Source organism: Pollicipes pollicipes, unplaced genomic scaffold, assembly GCF_011947565.3.
Source record: "Pollicipes pollicipes isolate AB1234 unplaced genomic scaffold, Ppol_2.1 Scaffold_7231;HRSCAF=8579_pilon_pilon_pilon, whole genome shotgun sequence".
Taxonomy (NCBI): domain Eukaryota; kingdom Metazoa; phylum Arthropoda; class Thecostraca; order Pollicipedomorpha; family Pollicipedidae; genus Pollicipes; species Pollicipes pollicipes.
In genome coordinates, this window is record NW_023597034.1 from 30,179,187 (window position 1) to 30,195,409 (window position 16,223).

Below are 16,223 nucleotides of genomic sequence, written 5' to 3' on the forward strand. Positions count from 1 at the left end.
CAGGTCACGCCGGTTGGAACTGCTGCCCGCACCGGTAGAAAAAAGGTTGATATGGGTCATTTTAGGTCAGTGACCTCCTCTGACCTGCGAGGGGTGCAGACAAGATGTCTGTTGATGTCCCTGTGATCAAGAAATTCGAAAGCAGCATGAAAAACTACTCGTTGAAGCACGTTCTTCAGTGAAAAAGTAGGTTGGATTTTGATTCTGTGCGACCTTTATACTGACTCAAGTTTAGTAGAATTAGTCGTAATCCTTACAACTGGCTTCTTGTCTTAGAAACAGCTCAGATATTTATAGATTCGTTGAAAGGGAACGCCCCACCTTTGGGTCATATTTCGAACACCTCTAGTGAAACCTCAGGACTAGTTAAGTCTGATAATAGCGCTAGGTAGTGCTATCATTAGACGCATGCGTATGCCTGGTATGTACCGCGATAGCATCGTCAAGACAACATAAGGATGTTAATTTTAATTATTTTGGGGTCTAAAATGCGTTGTCAATGTTTTCTAGCAACACCCCAATTCTTCCCGGTATTCGCGACCGCCGTCGTCATGACCGTGCACACCTCTACTGGTGCGTTTAAAAGAGCGGTAATAATTGGGCAGGCGGGCGAGGGCCTATTACCGAGAAGTTCCACGTTGGTTGAATCTTGAACCAGCACGCCACATTGGATCATGTGATACTCCCATTCCCAAAGCCAAAGTGCGCCTCGAATAGGGCCACTGTGGTGAACGCCAAAGGGGAGAAATCAAAGCGATGGTGTAACGTTTCGTTCAATTCGTGGGATTCAACGAAACGCTCGGCTATTTCAAATAGAGATTCTAAGCTAGTCAAAAAGGTTTCGAGAAAACTGGCATAACTGCTCAAAGCGTACGCGTCTGAAGAGACAAAGTGAAAAAGTGGTATATTCCCTTTAATTTTGCTTTGTCGTATCAGCTTGAACGGTTCTACAGGAAATGTCTTTACTGAAAGTCAAGACCTAACTTCGACCTGCCATAGGTCAGTGACCTGACGGTGTGCGTCTAAATTTCTATACCTTAGGATCCGTTATTCAATTGCAAAGCTACAGCTATGCAAAGTTTGGCGCGGCATAGCGGCGCTAACACTTTGTCTTGAAGGCAGCCGAATGTTAACCTTTCCATAAAGACGTATGATTGTCATATATAGCTGTGCACCTACCGATGCTAAAGCGACTACGCTGCACCGGTCAGAAATTATTTTGGAAGACCTTCGGAAAGGGGGAGGGGTCGAATTGATGCCTGACCCGAGCGCGTGTTAAAAGTAACTAGGTATGTGGATGTCCAGTTTATAGCACACGCATTTTCTACACCACAGTCGTAGCAAACCCACCCTTATCGTTTTTTACACCGTATTGCCTTAGGTACCTAATGAATGCAGATTCATCAGAATGTACCGCATTGCAAATCTTATCTTTTTCTTGGTGTATTGATAAGAACCTGAACAGATTACGCATTAAACTTAGTGCGCGCTGTTAGACGCGGTGAAAGAATTTATCGCAATCCATGCATTTATACAGTACCTTCTACCAGAAATAAAATTTCCAATTTCAAATATGAAGCATGTATTACTTTTCAAATAGAATGCAAAATCATAAATTACGTGTTGTTCACGTGCAGAATGATATTGGCGGATGGTAGGTGCAGCCATGGCTTTGTAGTACAGGCCTGTGATGAACTGACGCGCACTTTCTCCCGTTAGGAGGTAGAGAGCCCTCAGCCTCACGGTCGAATGATCAAATACCAATGAAGGGATTGCCATCCTAGACTGCAGCTAACATACTCCTTTATCATTCTGTGCACCCCATGTAAATAAAGCACTTGACGCGCCATTCAGAACTGCTGCGAATGAAACGCCTTGGTTCAAGTACTGTGGCGGGGAACGAGCAACGATAACGGTAAGAGCACCTCCGCCGAAAATGACTGCCCTCTGCGCAAGGTAAAACGTGCATCACATCACGCTGGCATGGAAATTGGAAACAACAACACCCCACATTCACCGAACAATGAAACATGCATCTCGCTTTAGTCGTAGACAATCTAACTAAAGCTGTAGAAAGTTCATCGGGCCTCTGCGTTTGAGTGGCACAGAGAAGTGGACAGACGTTTGAAGACTAGTTTTCGGCTCGGTCTGCCTTTGGCGCTTCCCCGTTTGCCCCGCGGATAAGCGGACGCGTGACGCCTGCTGGGCAGTAGTGGCGGGCATGTGTACGATGCGCGACGCTATCTACCGGATTACCTGTCAATTTCATCCCCTGATAAAAGACCTCCTACATCTGTGAGACAACGCGTTATGCACGAACAAGATGAAACGAACATCTCCCAGACGCGGAAACAAAGCTTTTGGAACTCCTCTCGGTGATCGCACTCTTAAAACACACTCCATCGACACCACCTCACCCGAAAAACTCGCCCTCAAAATATTGCCTACTTACAAAGATGCGGCTGCTCTACACATTGTTTAATCATGGGCCATTCGTCACTGCAGAGCAGACCTGAACACATGTGTTTCATCGTGATGGCCTCCCCCACACCCTTCTACGTCCCCTTATCATGGGATTTGAAATTTTGATTGTTTGTGACATGCGTTAATGTAAAGAACTGACCTCGAGGAGGCCGTAAGAGTGAACCGTATGCCCTGTTTTTTTTTTGCCTAATTTTATACCCGATGAGGCTTTTGATTATCGTTCTTAGCATGCGTATACCAGCTCCCGCAGCCTTGCCCGATTGGCTCAGACGTACGACCTCAACACATGGTAAGTACCTGGTCTTGAGCTCCAAGTGCGTCTGATTTTCTTATTCGCCACATGGCAATTGGCGGAAGGAGAAAGCCTCTCCGCGGTTACCGATAACCCTTTTTTGTCAAGCATGCTCCTCGATACGTCATCGTTCGAATGCGGTATGGAACATCCGTATGACGTCAGAGGGACTGTCAAACTGGCCGTGCGAACTTCCTATCGCAGCAGGTGGGCTGACTCACTTCTTGCACTTCAACTTCTCGAGAGATATTGTGGTACCAGTGCGCTGATGGCAGAACTCATATATCGTTATACACGCGTGTTTTGGCCCTCTCGTAGTGTTCCTGTATATCAATCTGTGATTTTATGTTGCTTACTTGTATTCACATGCTCGGTTAAGGCGCTATTCTTAGGCCATTCAATTGCCAATCTTGTTTCCGTCATAACCAGGACCACTGTACAACATCCCTGTATTATGTAAGACAAAACGTGATTAGTGTTCGAAACTTGTACTGCGTGCCTATGATTGATTTATAGCCAATCGAACTCCGTTTGTGCCAGAAATCATACTGATGTACGTCAGACACGAATAACTTGGCGATTATACTTATCTTGCCCTTGAACACGAAATGGCCAATGGGGTGAGAGTATTTGCGTGACGTCTCTATGCGATCGTGCATGCCTGGGTGACCTTGGAACAGTCTGCACAAACTATTCTGGGCAAGTTCGCGGGCGTCTAGCTTAGAGACCAGAAGGCTTAAATCTTAGGAAGGAAAGAGCTGTAAACTGCACTGCAAGATCCTCAACATGGTTATCTCAGTTCAAAATCTCTTACAAATGTGGAACCTTCATTTCACTTTTAAGATTACCTTAAGGGATCAGTCTCTTTAACTTTAGAAGGGAATGTTCCACATTTATATGAGGTTTTGAACTGAGATAGTCATTTTAAAGATCATTCGGTGCAGTTCACGGTCCTACCCTTCACAAGGCTTAAAAGCCTCTATTTCTGAGATGGACCCCGCAACTTACAGAGATCTGGGATAGACCCCGCGAACTTGTGTAGGCTATTTCGTGAACTCTTCCAAGGTCAACCTGGCATGCATGACGTCATTGAAACGTCCCGCAAACAATACCACCTTAATGGTCATGCGGTGCTCAATGACAATATAAATATAATGGCCGAGTTATTCGTGCCTGGCATGCATCAGCACGGTCCCTGACAAAGGTGGATTTCATTTGAGTATATAAGAATGTTGTGCGCGCAGTGCAAATGCCGAACACGGATCACGCATTGCACCACATGCAGGAATTTGGACTAGACATGGCGGAAATAAGACTGGAAATAACTAACTTCGGAATAGCACCATCATCGAGCATGTATACAAGAAGACAACACAAAATTACGAAATTATGTGAGCCAACAAAGCGCCGATAGCACAACATCTCTCGAGGAGTTAAAGCGCCACGAGAGAGTCAGCCCGTCCGCTACGATACGAATTTCGCACGGTCAATTTGAAAGCTTCTCTGACGTCATGAAAACGTTCCATGACTCATTCACACGACGACGTATTGATTTGTATTTACTATAAAGTGAACCTTTGTTGTCTAGAACAGTTTCCTCTGCGCATAAAAACACCAATAGGTACAGGTGAGCTTATTTCATCATAGCTGATGCTTGTCTCGATGATGGGGAGTTTTGATGGGGAGCTTCAGATGATGAGCCTTTCTTCTTCAGATGAGAAAGCTTCTTCTTCAGGTGGGAGCTTTTAAAAATACTTTTGCTTGAATGAGTATATTTTTCGGGAAACTGACTCTGTGCTCGACCTTTAGGCCGTGACAAAAACATGACTTGCGCTTGACGCATTTTATGCTTGTTTAAACACTTTCATCGTATGATTTGCGACAGAATCGCATAACTGCGGCTATTTTCCAGGGCCAGTAGTAAAAGTTGAATGTCATTGTGCTTACTGCTGCGATTGCGTCATCATTGCAGATCGTGCGCAGCATGGAAAATCCGATGATATATATATATATATATATATATATATATATATATATATATATATACATATAACCCGCTCCAACATTCCCTCAAGTACGCATACATACGTTCTAACGCTTACTCACCAACTCACTCACTCGATCATCACTCGCTCACTCACCCACGCACATACTCATCCACCCGTCAACCCATTCACTCACTGACTCACCCAACCAGTCACTCATCCACTCACCCACTCACTATCCCTCGTACATATCAATCTTTTACTCTTACCAGTATTACAGGTTTATAGCCCTTTCCAGTATAAAATGAATGTTGTTAGCTTTGACTGACATTTCATTTATTTACCAAGCCGGAAGTTGTAAATAAACAAGAAATCACCCACTATCGATTCAATAACTTAGATTGTTCAGCATTTGAAACTATCGAAGCTAGCGCCAGATGTGATGAAACAAGCCCACTGTTAACTGTTGGTATACTTTTCTAGGGGGGGGAAGATTACTCCACTGACAACGTAATTCTCCGTTCAGTAAATATGCCTCTCAATGCGTCATGGTTAGATTACGTCATCATACATCACACAACATTGATTGAGAGCCAATTGACAGCCGTTATATCTGGATATTGAGCTCACGAACGCCAGATATGAATGCCTCAGCAACCATAATTTCCTTGGCCCCGATCGCCGCATGGCTTATGGATTGACAGGATTTTGAATGACGTTAATGTGACGTCATGAATGCCAAGGCGACTTTGAAAATACTTTCTCCGAAATACTCCCCAATTTTCTCGGCCGTGTAGCTCAGAAACTAGGAGGGCTTATGCCTTTAGAGGAGCAGGATTGTGAACAACACCGAAAGGTCTTCAAGATGGCTATTTCAATTCTTTGATTGACATGTAAATGACCGTTTGCTTTAAGAACGTTAAGTTCACGTCAACTCATTCGCTCATGGATTCGGGTGATCAGCGACAGACACTTCCTTAATGGTACACATTCTTAACATAATGTTGTTTTGTTATCATTACAGCATGATGTTGCAGTGTCTTGATAGCTGGAATGAAGAGTCGGACCTTAGCCATTCTTTTGATGAACGTTTGGACTAATTTCATTGTAAACGGTGTCTCCATGTTATATCTTCACAAGCCGTTCGTCATGACATGCTATCTTCCGAATGACATTGATAGCAATGCCGAGACGAATGAGCGCTTGCGTACATTTGAAAATGTTGTTAGAAAAATGGAAAACTTGTAACTCTTAGATGGCTTAATGCCTAAAGCTCGTCACACATTTTGACATTTTTTTTTGTTTAGATATGTTTATTGGCATGCGATTGATCATGCCTGTTCTGAGCACCTTCCTGACGTGTCTGGTTCTCTTGAAATCATCTTATTTATGGCATATGGCTTGTCATTCAGTTTGGCGCGTTTACATCCGATGACCTCTGACGTTAGGATGGCCTATGCTACACCTGTCATGCGGTACCACTGCCGTCACGCTTTCTCCACCCCTGCCAGGGATGCGTGCTCTTCATTCGTGACCGCAATATACCGGCGCATTCCGATCCCTGTCGGGCAACCGCGCATTCTGTTCACGATATTCCCAATGAAAACCCCTCGTGATCAAGCCGTAGCATCCGTTTCCAGCTGGGCAGTAGAGATCAGAAACGCCAGTATTGATTCCTTGTATATTTTCGGGTCTTTCAGAACATAAATGTGGCTCACATATAAGGGATCTAAAGGTCTTCTTCAGTAAACATCATTGCCGTCTATCCCCGGCGAGGCATTGGCCCTGCATGCCGCATCCGCCAGGCATACAGAGGCATACGGAACTCCACGTGACGCGACAGCAGCGTGTATTTGCTGGACAGGGATCTCGTGGATGGCAAGGAGGGAAGCTCCCTCCCCCTGCAAATCAGAACGCATGCATGTATCAGCAATACCTGTAATGAAATACGTACGAATGCACCATGTATATTGATACCTAAAAGTATACCTGAATACCATAGCAGTGCTCATATATCAACGAGCGTTGCATGCAGGGGTGGCACTTTACATACTTTCGGGGAGACCCTGATCCCCCAATGCTGACCTGATCCTTCCTCAATGATCTGTGAGTCCCCCCCCCCCCCCCCAATGCGTATGGACAAAGCGGGAATGCTGGGCCAAATAAATGTGGAGCAGTTATCTTTACTATTGGCATACTAGGTCGTAGCTACCTAAACACATCATCACCAATATCATGTTCATTTTGTACCGACTGGTACCCTGTAGGGTGGTACGTTATGTTTTCGTCATGCTAGCCAGTCTGCAAATGTTGGGTAAGTTTTCAAATGGTAATACCTGAAAAAGGAAAGCACACGATTGACTGCAATATGCGGCAGCTTTTCAAAGCACGGGCTGGCCAAGATAAATTCAAAGCATGTTTCCGCAACAGTGGCAAGTGTATTTGTCGCATAACCGTGGCTTTGGTGGTTATATAACAAGATCAGCGGCAGAAGCAGTCATCATTGGTACCTTATTAAGACTTACTAAGGTGTTTTTCTTTGAATTACACCACATTCTAGGCGTTTAACGATAAGACAGGTCACATTAACTTGAAATGGTAGGTCATTCCTGTACAGAAAAGCGATTTGAGCCCGCAAGATATGAAACAAGTTGTCATTTCATCATCGGGGACAAAATTCAAGTAACCGAAATCCGTGGAGAAATGGGGTTTTAGGCATAAATTAGGTTAACACCCATGGTTAAACACAATGCATTACATCAAACGTTGATAGCACAAGTTACACAACCAGCGAGATTCGATGTTGACAGCAGCAGACTGCACTAAATCAACTCGCCGGTAACAAACTATACACTGGCCTTCGAGAAGTCAGAGTCCACATTCATACACCTGTATTTCACGGCGTAGCGGCCACGCGCGCTGCCATTGGCATTAACCGTGAACTCACCGGACACCGGCGTTCCAAGCACACTCAAGACGAGCAGTAGGCAGAGAAGTCGCATGGCTGGGTGGCGCTGCTGGTCCGCGGCGCCTTCGGACGAGGAGCCTCGGCGCGGTCTGAGCGGGTCGTTAGAGAGCGGGCGTTCCGGAGTCATTACAAGGGGGGGGGGGGGGAGGGGAACCAGTCGGACTAGGTCTGGCAATCCCACGGTGATGTCACAAGCGGGGATTTCCCAGGGTCTTTACGTGTTGGAAGGCATCACAATACGGGTTTTCAATAATCGTTTTGGAGTAATTGTAAGCCGTTCTTTGCCACTTAGTGATTCTCAAGATGTTAGTGCGTCTCATAGCCATACCTGGGTTTAACACGCGCCCGGGTGGCCGGTTGGATACCCTTTGCTCGGGTGGAGGTCAGTTTGAGCCCGTTGAGATCTCAGGAAGTAAGAGAGCTAGAAATACCAAACTCACAGCGTCTGTTGGTCTTTAAGTGGACTCACTTAGGTCAAATTTTGAGGTTTTTAGGTCATGACCTTCGGGTCAAATAAGGTAAAAAAGTTCAACTCCAGGCTGGTCTCCGAAGTGCTCCTAGAACTAAGCTACTTGTTTTAAGAAAAAAAGTTATTTCAAGGCCAGTGATTTTATTTGACCTTTCAAAGGGCACTGTCCAAAATCATACGACGTTGCTTTGTGTTAGACGCTTTTCGTCTTACCCTCTAATGCTGCATCAGATTGAAAGATTCTCTAGAAATTGACTTCGCTGAATCAATGACCTAACTTTGACCTGTCGTAAGTCAGCGCCCTTACAAGGTACATCTAAGTATTCGACACCAAATAATCCACTACTCAACTGCCTATATCTATGCAAAATTTGGCGTGGCTTCGCCGCGCCTCTCGGAAACTATTTCTGGAAAACCTTCGGGGCGAGGTCAAATTAACCCCTCACCCGTCCGCGTGTTAAAACAGCTATGGCTGGTCACATATTCCAACACCGCGCTATGCCGTGAATGTATCACTGCGCCATGCCTTGTGTCCAACATGAGGAACTTTTATAAACAGTTGGCATAATTATCGCCCTAACGGTCACAGACTTTTTCAGACCTGCGGTCCAGATGCGGGTTGCATCCAACCGATGACACGCAACGGTCAGCTCGATGGAAGGGAAACGCTCGAGTGTGCAATTAATAAGAGAGTGACAGCGTTTGTATTCAACGTGAAAAGAGTCACCAGAAATTTTCCTGGGCGGATGAGCCGGGAAAATTGATGCGGGCTGATTTCACTCGACGTCGACAATGGTAACCGTTGGATCACTTTTGAACACGTGCATGGTCTCGGAACTGAAAGTTGTCAACAGATGTTAAGAGTACAAACGCCATTTTCGGACTGCTCATTCCGAGCACCGTCATAGCTATGCCTCATGCAATTTGTTCGCAATCTTGTGCTGATGCAGCTACGTCCACAAATTAACAGCATCAATGTTACACAAGTATACCCTCCTATGCAGAAAAAGATAGCCGGGCTTTTGAAAGTTATTCAAGCTATTTTTTCAATATTCTCTGCCCGATCCACGCGAAGCTCTGAAACCCTTCTGTTACAAAGTCCGTGTGTCCGAACTGAACTCGCCCACCGACCATTCCTGTGCCGCGCCCCTTGGACGCGGAATGGTCCGCGCCAAATGCTAGGTCCCCAGCATCGAGGCATTTTTGAGCGGAAGCGCCGGGCTGGTTACAGGCTGATTGTGCGAATCGTGCGGCCTAGGCGCTTTGCTTTATTGAAAGTGGTATGCTATTGCGTAAATTGGATATTAACTACATGCTGAAGTCGTCGCTACGTGTGGTACGTGTAGCGACTCGGTAATCAGAAGAACCGCGTTGAGGAGATTTCTACGAATGCATCCACGCATACATATAACATACTTTCATTCTGGCAGGAAATTAGCGTTCTACGGGCCTACGCAGATAGGGGTTCAGCAGGGACAATGGGAATTCTCTTGAATTAAGGGTCAACAAATGGTTTTGATAATTTATATCCAGTCAGTGCCCATAGGAAAACACACGATTTTTAGAGTTAAAGGCCAGCCCGTGCTGCCCCCCCCCCCCCCCCCACTTTCCCCTTTTCCATGCCAGTGTGGCCCGAAGAAGCCTGGAAATCATGGCAATTGCCAAAACATGCCAAAATTTTGCAGAACAACTGTAATGTTGACCACCTTAGCACTGTGAGGCTCGATAAAACTGGCTTGACATAACACAAATTGTTAGGTACTCACCTCAGCATAAAAATTAAAGTTCTCAGCTGTCGTCTTTTACGGATTTTCTTTGATATCTCCCGGTTGGCCGATGCGGGTCTAAGATTTAGGGTGTGCAGAACAGAGTGCCATCTTCCGAAGTATAACAAATTGAGGAAATCACAGTTCTAGTTGGCAAGCAGAGTCAGCTAGATCCCTAGGACCTAACAGGAATGAAGGGGGGTGGGGTGAGGTAACTAATCCATCGATCATGCAACACTGATTTTCTGCCGTTAGCTTTTCTAACAGTACAAGAGGTTGCCGGATGAATGCGGGGGCGTATTCAGAGACAGATACTCAGAGACAGAGACAGAGACAGAGACAGAGACAGAGACGGAGACAGAGACAGAACAGTAAACAGAGACAGAGATAAAATGGGGGAACAAATTTGACAAAGGGCCTCCTGTTAATGATAGTGAAAAAACAAATCGCCAGATATGGCCCGTTTGTTCACGAGGTTGAGTCGTTTCTCGTTATTTATTTACTGATAGATTTTTACTGGAACATAAGTCAGGAGCAATTACGAAATCAATTCTGACTGGATTTCGTAGTCAACAAACTGAAGAAAAAATCACGTGTTAAACATCTGCGTGAAATAATATCGCCGGCGCTCTCCATTTCACAATCCTCCAGTGGGCCCTTTCTAAAGCGATAGGGCTCAGAAGTGTTGCCAGAATTTTGATCCGGGTTCGACGGAGATATTAAGGACCCCGCGGTTGTAAGTTGAAGACAGAAATGGGTCAACAATTTGCATAAGCGTGGCCAAGCCATGCTTGTCTAGAAATGTTCAGCATTCAGTCAGAATCGATTGGTAGTTAAAACCGTGTAAAGTAGTGTTGAACGCGCACGCCACTAAATGCAGCAACAAAAACCTCGCCGCCAGGCGTCGCAGCCTCCATAGGTCCCACAGCCCAATATTCCAAAAACAAGCGAGGAATATGTATTGCCCAAGACACTAAAATTGGAGTCCAAAACCGGTATGTCACATGTAACTGAACATTCTTGTATGCGGTAGGAGTTAGGGTTTGCAAAAAATCTTTCCGGCCAGACACATTTTCCCAGATGCTGCTGATAGCTACTGTACAAACTCCAAGGAGGGAACACGAGTTTTGTTGCGCCTCGTGCCTTATATATTAGCTAGTGAAGGTTCCCATGCATGTGCGTGACGCCAATGTCGCGCCTCGTCGCGTTGCGTACTTTCTTGACAGGCTTGGTAAGTAGGTACCATTAACAGTGCAGCGACGCGTAGCAACGGACACCACACAGCGCGCGGTTCCTTCACTTCGCTCCATCAACCCACAAACAGCAAAGACACTCCCGGCAGGATGGCCGCTGTGCAGACGCTGTCCGCTGTGCTCTGCTGTGGCGCTGTGCTCGTTAGCGCCCTGTACGGCCACCGCTCGGGCGTCATCTCGGTGGCGCCGTCGTCGACAGCCGTGGCGCTGTCTCTCGTGAGCTGCGCCGTCTCCTGCGACCGCCAGCCGACCTGTCACGGCTTCACTCGCCAGGCGACCGGCTCGTGCGAGCTCTTCTCCAACACGTGAGTTGTCAGCGTCAGTTGTCAGGGCTGTGTCAATGTACGAGATCAGGGAATCAAATGTGGCTGTCGGGTGCCTTTGGGGCTGCCTTTGGGGGCTGCCTTTGGGGTCTGCCTTTGCATGGACACCTTGCCGGTATACATCTGCGAGTCTTCATTCGGCTGCCGCACGGGCTCACCACGTCCGCACGGCTGGCTCGGCCTGGACAACCACTGTTACCTCTACGTCTCCACCCGGCTCAATTGGCAGGCGGCAGACGAGCACTGCGCGGCGCTGCAGGAGGGCGCCCAGCTCGCCGTCATTTCCAACATGAACACCTGGCTCATCCCGTAGAGCCACTTCTGGCAGGGCACGCCTGTCTACGTGGTCATGTCCGACACGGCCTCTGAGGGTTCCTGGCAGTCGGTGGACGGTTCCAGTTGGTCCCTGACTTAGTTTTCGGGTGAGCCAAACAGTAGCAAAGAGATCGAAGACTGCGCCGAACTCTGCTCAGATGGCGCAAATGACATACTGTGCTCAAATACGCTCGTAATGCAATACGCTACTTTTAGTTGAGCTTTTCTTCGTGGTGCATGCTAACACGACATTGTTGTTTTGTTCGTGGTACATGCTAACACTGCATTATTGTTGGGCAGTCCATTAATCAACCTAACGACACTTGGCAGGCCTAGATGTCGCGGCAACGTGGATGGATTAACCATTCAGGTAACAATTTGAATAAAACGAGTAGAAAACAGGGCGGTCATACTTTGCCTTCATGAGCTCAATGTCATGGACTTCTGGCACGCGGTAGTTTGTCGTCTTGATGTTTCCTTGCGCTACTATTCTGAAACTTCGGTGCGCCAGAGCGTCATGCAAGTGGGTTTTGGACTGTGTCGCTCATTAGGTCCCCGTAGACGAGGACAAGAGGTTCTACGGCCGCCCTGCTGCTGGCGCCGATGATGTAGTACACCGGCTCGCTAGTGTAGCAGTAGCAGATGCCAGAGTTCCCCGACAGGCGGACATGCCGCCCGGCCCGATAGTGTAGCAGTAGCAGACGCCAGAGTTCCCCGACAGGCGGACATGCCGCCCGGCTCGATAGTGTAGCAGTAGCAGACGCCAGAGTTCCCCGACAAGCGGACATGCCGCAAACGCGCCGAGAGTATACGGCCGTGGTGAGCGCAGGTGACTCTTGCTCTTTCAGAAACACCAATTAGATACCCCGTCTGTATGTGTGTATGTGTGCGTGAACGGTACGTGTGCGTGTGTGTGTGTGTGTGTGTGTGTGTGTGTGTGTGTGTGTGTGTGTGTGTGTGTGTGTGTGTGTGTGTGTGTGTGTGTGTGTGTGTGTGTGTGTGTGTGTGTGTGTGTGTGTGTGTGTGTGTGTGTGCTCGCGTGTGTGTGTGTGTGTGTGTGTGTGTGTGTGTGCGCGTGTGTGTGTGTGTGTGTGTGTGTGTCACGTAGCTGAAGCTCGGGTATGTATGTATGTATGCAAGTAAGTATGCACAACTCCCCGGCTATCAATTCTTCATCTGTGTCGTGAATCTGGCTTAGGAAAAGCGCACCTACAGACCGACGTAGGCTTGTAAGCTACCAAATGAATAAATTAATATAGGAACATACAACACATCAATAATTTAATATCACAACTATCACCACAAAACATAACCACCTGAAGCATGGCTCCCTGAATCAAGTCTGAATGCCACGTTCCACATTGACGACTTGTAATGGTGTCATTTTAACCTTGTTCCGCAAACTTCCATCAGCTTTTTATGATCCATGCTGTGCACTGGCTGGAAGTGTAAAGGCCAACGCAATCGCATGAGAGCATGTTGTTCCTTACATCGCCGATGTCGAGTGTACCGTGTTCTGTAAATCCTGCCGTGTGGTCGGCTCGTTATAGGTCCCGGGGCGCATTACTCGTGGTGACCGTGTAGGTTAAGCCCTGTGGACCGCCTTGTGTTGGATGACGTGAAGATCTAGGGGTGACTGTATCACAATCTAGTGATCAGACCCTCACGCCGTATAGGCCACCATGTGCTCGGTGACGTACAGATCTAGGGAAAGCTGCATCTCAGTGTGGTGATCAAACCCTCACCAAGCTTTGGTATTATTACATGCGCCGCGCGTAAGGTAGATTAGAACACGTGCAAGTTTGCAGATGAGTGTACGCAAGAGTTCGGCATTCAGTATACAGAGACCCTGGCACCACTAGCGACCTAGCCCGGGCTCCTTGTTCTCCCACCGATGCTGTGCGGGGATGCATGCAAACCGTGTTCTCATCCCATATTTCACGTGTCTGATCATTTTAATGGACCTACGCAGGGTTGTGTAAGACAATCTGTTTGAAGTCAGGCCTGAGACTTGAAGAGACAGTACATTGCGAAAATGTGCGATGTAGTTTTGACAAAAAATAGTCATCAAAATATCTGCAATAACTTCGACGCAGTGAAAATATTGTAGTTTATAATATAGTATCTGAATATCAAAGATATATTGCATTTCATATGTGGCATATCAAATGTTTTATGCTATATTTAATAGTATAATATATCCTAAACACTGAATATATAAACTTATTCGTCGAATAGCCGGGAGAAAGGAGAGGTCGGCGCTCTCAACAAAATGCATGCATGCAGGCGCGCAGCCGGAGGTTTGGCACGGGGAGAGCACAGGGTCAACAAACGGTCCCAAAAAATCGCCGATATCTGGTCCATTTTTAACGAAGGCATTCATTATTTAGTATTTTTTTCAAAATATAATTTCCTTCTTTAACTAGAACGAAAGCCTGAAGCCACCGTGACATAACTTCTGCGTGAAATTTTGCACAAAACAAACTGAAGGAATCATACCTTAAACTTGCATGAAATATATTGCGACTTTTGAATAGTCCAGTGGACTTTTGTAAAACAATTTAACCCAAAAACTTCTTCACAATATTTATCTGCGCTATGAAAAATGTTTGGGAACCCGAGAATGTACCTTTCAGATCGGAAAGGGGTCTAAAATTTGAATCAACACGGCCAAGCCACTTTTTTCTGGTAATGATAAAATTCGGCCAAAATCGATTACCGACGCAAGTTATGTCACTTAGTTTTCAACATGAACGCTCACAAATCTTGTAACAAACATCCCGACTCCAAGCGTTGCAGTCTCCGTATCCCGGGCAACATCGGCCCGGCTAACGCTAAGCCGCTGCCAATGGGTGGCGAAAATGATGGGGCATCTGAAAGAAGCATTTTTTAAACATTCCAGGACACGGAATCGTACATTTAGAAAGTAGTTCGGGCGTATATACCAACGGTGTGATTTATAGATTGGTGGCAAGAGGGGATTGGTTTTTGCAACACTGCGAAATGTTGTTGGAATCTGGTGATAGAACTAAAATAGTAAAGGTAGAATATCTATTTTCGTGTTGCTATAACTGCTTATCTGTGCGAAGGACAACCTCAAAGTTGTAAAACTGATACGTCCAGTCTAATCATCAAATCATTATTTTACAGCGGTTGTTCTTGCGCGCACCACGTCCGCCGCCTGGTGTGACTTGCAGTGGCAAATGCCATTCGATTTTACGCCATTCAGTTTAGCGGATACTTAAACTCAGACCATCGCTGGGCATGCTCCTGAGATTTCGGCCGCACAGGGTCAAATCTTTTAATGCAATTTGTTTCACTAATCGATTCTGTAAAACAATGAACGCTCTCAGGCGAACATGGGATGGCCTCGTTCACTGTTTAACGAGGGACGGCGCCATGGCTGTCGACGACGGCGCCACCGAGATGACGTCCGAGCGGTGGCCGTACAGAGCGCTAACGAGAACAGCGCAACAGCAGAGCACAGTGGACAGCGTCTGCATGGCGGCCATCCCGCCGGGAGTGCCTCCGTTGTCTGTGTGTCGATTATAAGCGCGGGGCAAGGAGGCCACCCTCGGTTTGGTCCGCGTTGCTACGCCTCGCTGTCCACAACATTCATATACATGTGGTGGCGCAACGATAGCCCTTGCTCAATGGGAATGCTCCATATTTGGAGATATTGAGGCATGCAAGCATGATATATCATGAAACAACTACCTAATAACTATGAGGCGTTAGAAAGAAGTATATTTGAACGCTTTGGGACATGAAATCGTACATTTCATACGTAGCTTGGGCGTATACCAACAGTGGGATTTATAGATTGATGACAAGAGCGGACTGATTTTTGCAGCACTGCGAAATGTTGCTGGAATCTGGTGTTAGAACTAAAATACTAAAGGTAGAATATCTAATTTCGTGTTGCTGTAACTGTTCATCTGTGAGGAGGCCGACCTCAAAGTTGTGAAGGTGATACGTCCAGTCTAATCATTCAAAGCCATTACTTTACAACGGCTGTTCCTGCGCGCACAACGTCCGCCGCCTGGTATTACATGCAGTGGCAAATGCCATTCGGTTTTACGCCATTCAAATTAACGGAAACTTCAACTCAGACCATCGGTGGACCTTCTCCCGAGATTTTGGGCGCACAGTGTCGAATCTTTCGATGTAATTTGTTTTAGTAATCGATTCTGTAAAACAATGAACGCTCTCGGGCGAACGCATTCAGGGATGGCCTTGTTCACTGTTTGACGCATCTCAAACCAGTCCATGCAACACGAATGGGACACCTTATTTATTTCCGCGCAACGGGCGCCGTGAGCAGTACACTAGGGGGTACACATTGTTTCCTGTCCAGGGCTGAAGGGC

General features: G+C 46.6%; 1 long non-coding RNA gene across 1 annotated transcript; it reads right to left on the minus strand.

The window, feature by feature from the left end:
• Window positions 1-6,430: 6,430 nt before the first annotated feature.
• On the minus strand, window positions 6,431-7,801 carry LOC119110747 (uncharacterized). Its single transcript, XR_005095550.1, has 2 exons — window positions 7,709-7,801; window positions 6,431-6,662 (listed from the first exon to the last, which is right to left on the minus strand). It is a non-coding gene; the product is annotated as an uncharacterized LOC119110747 (long non-coding RNA).
• Window positions 7,802-16,223: the final 8,422 nt, after the last annotated feature.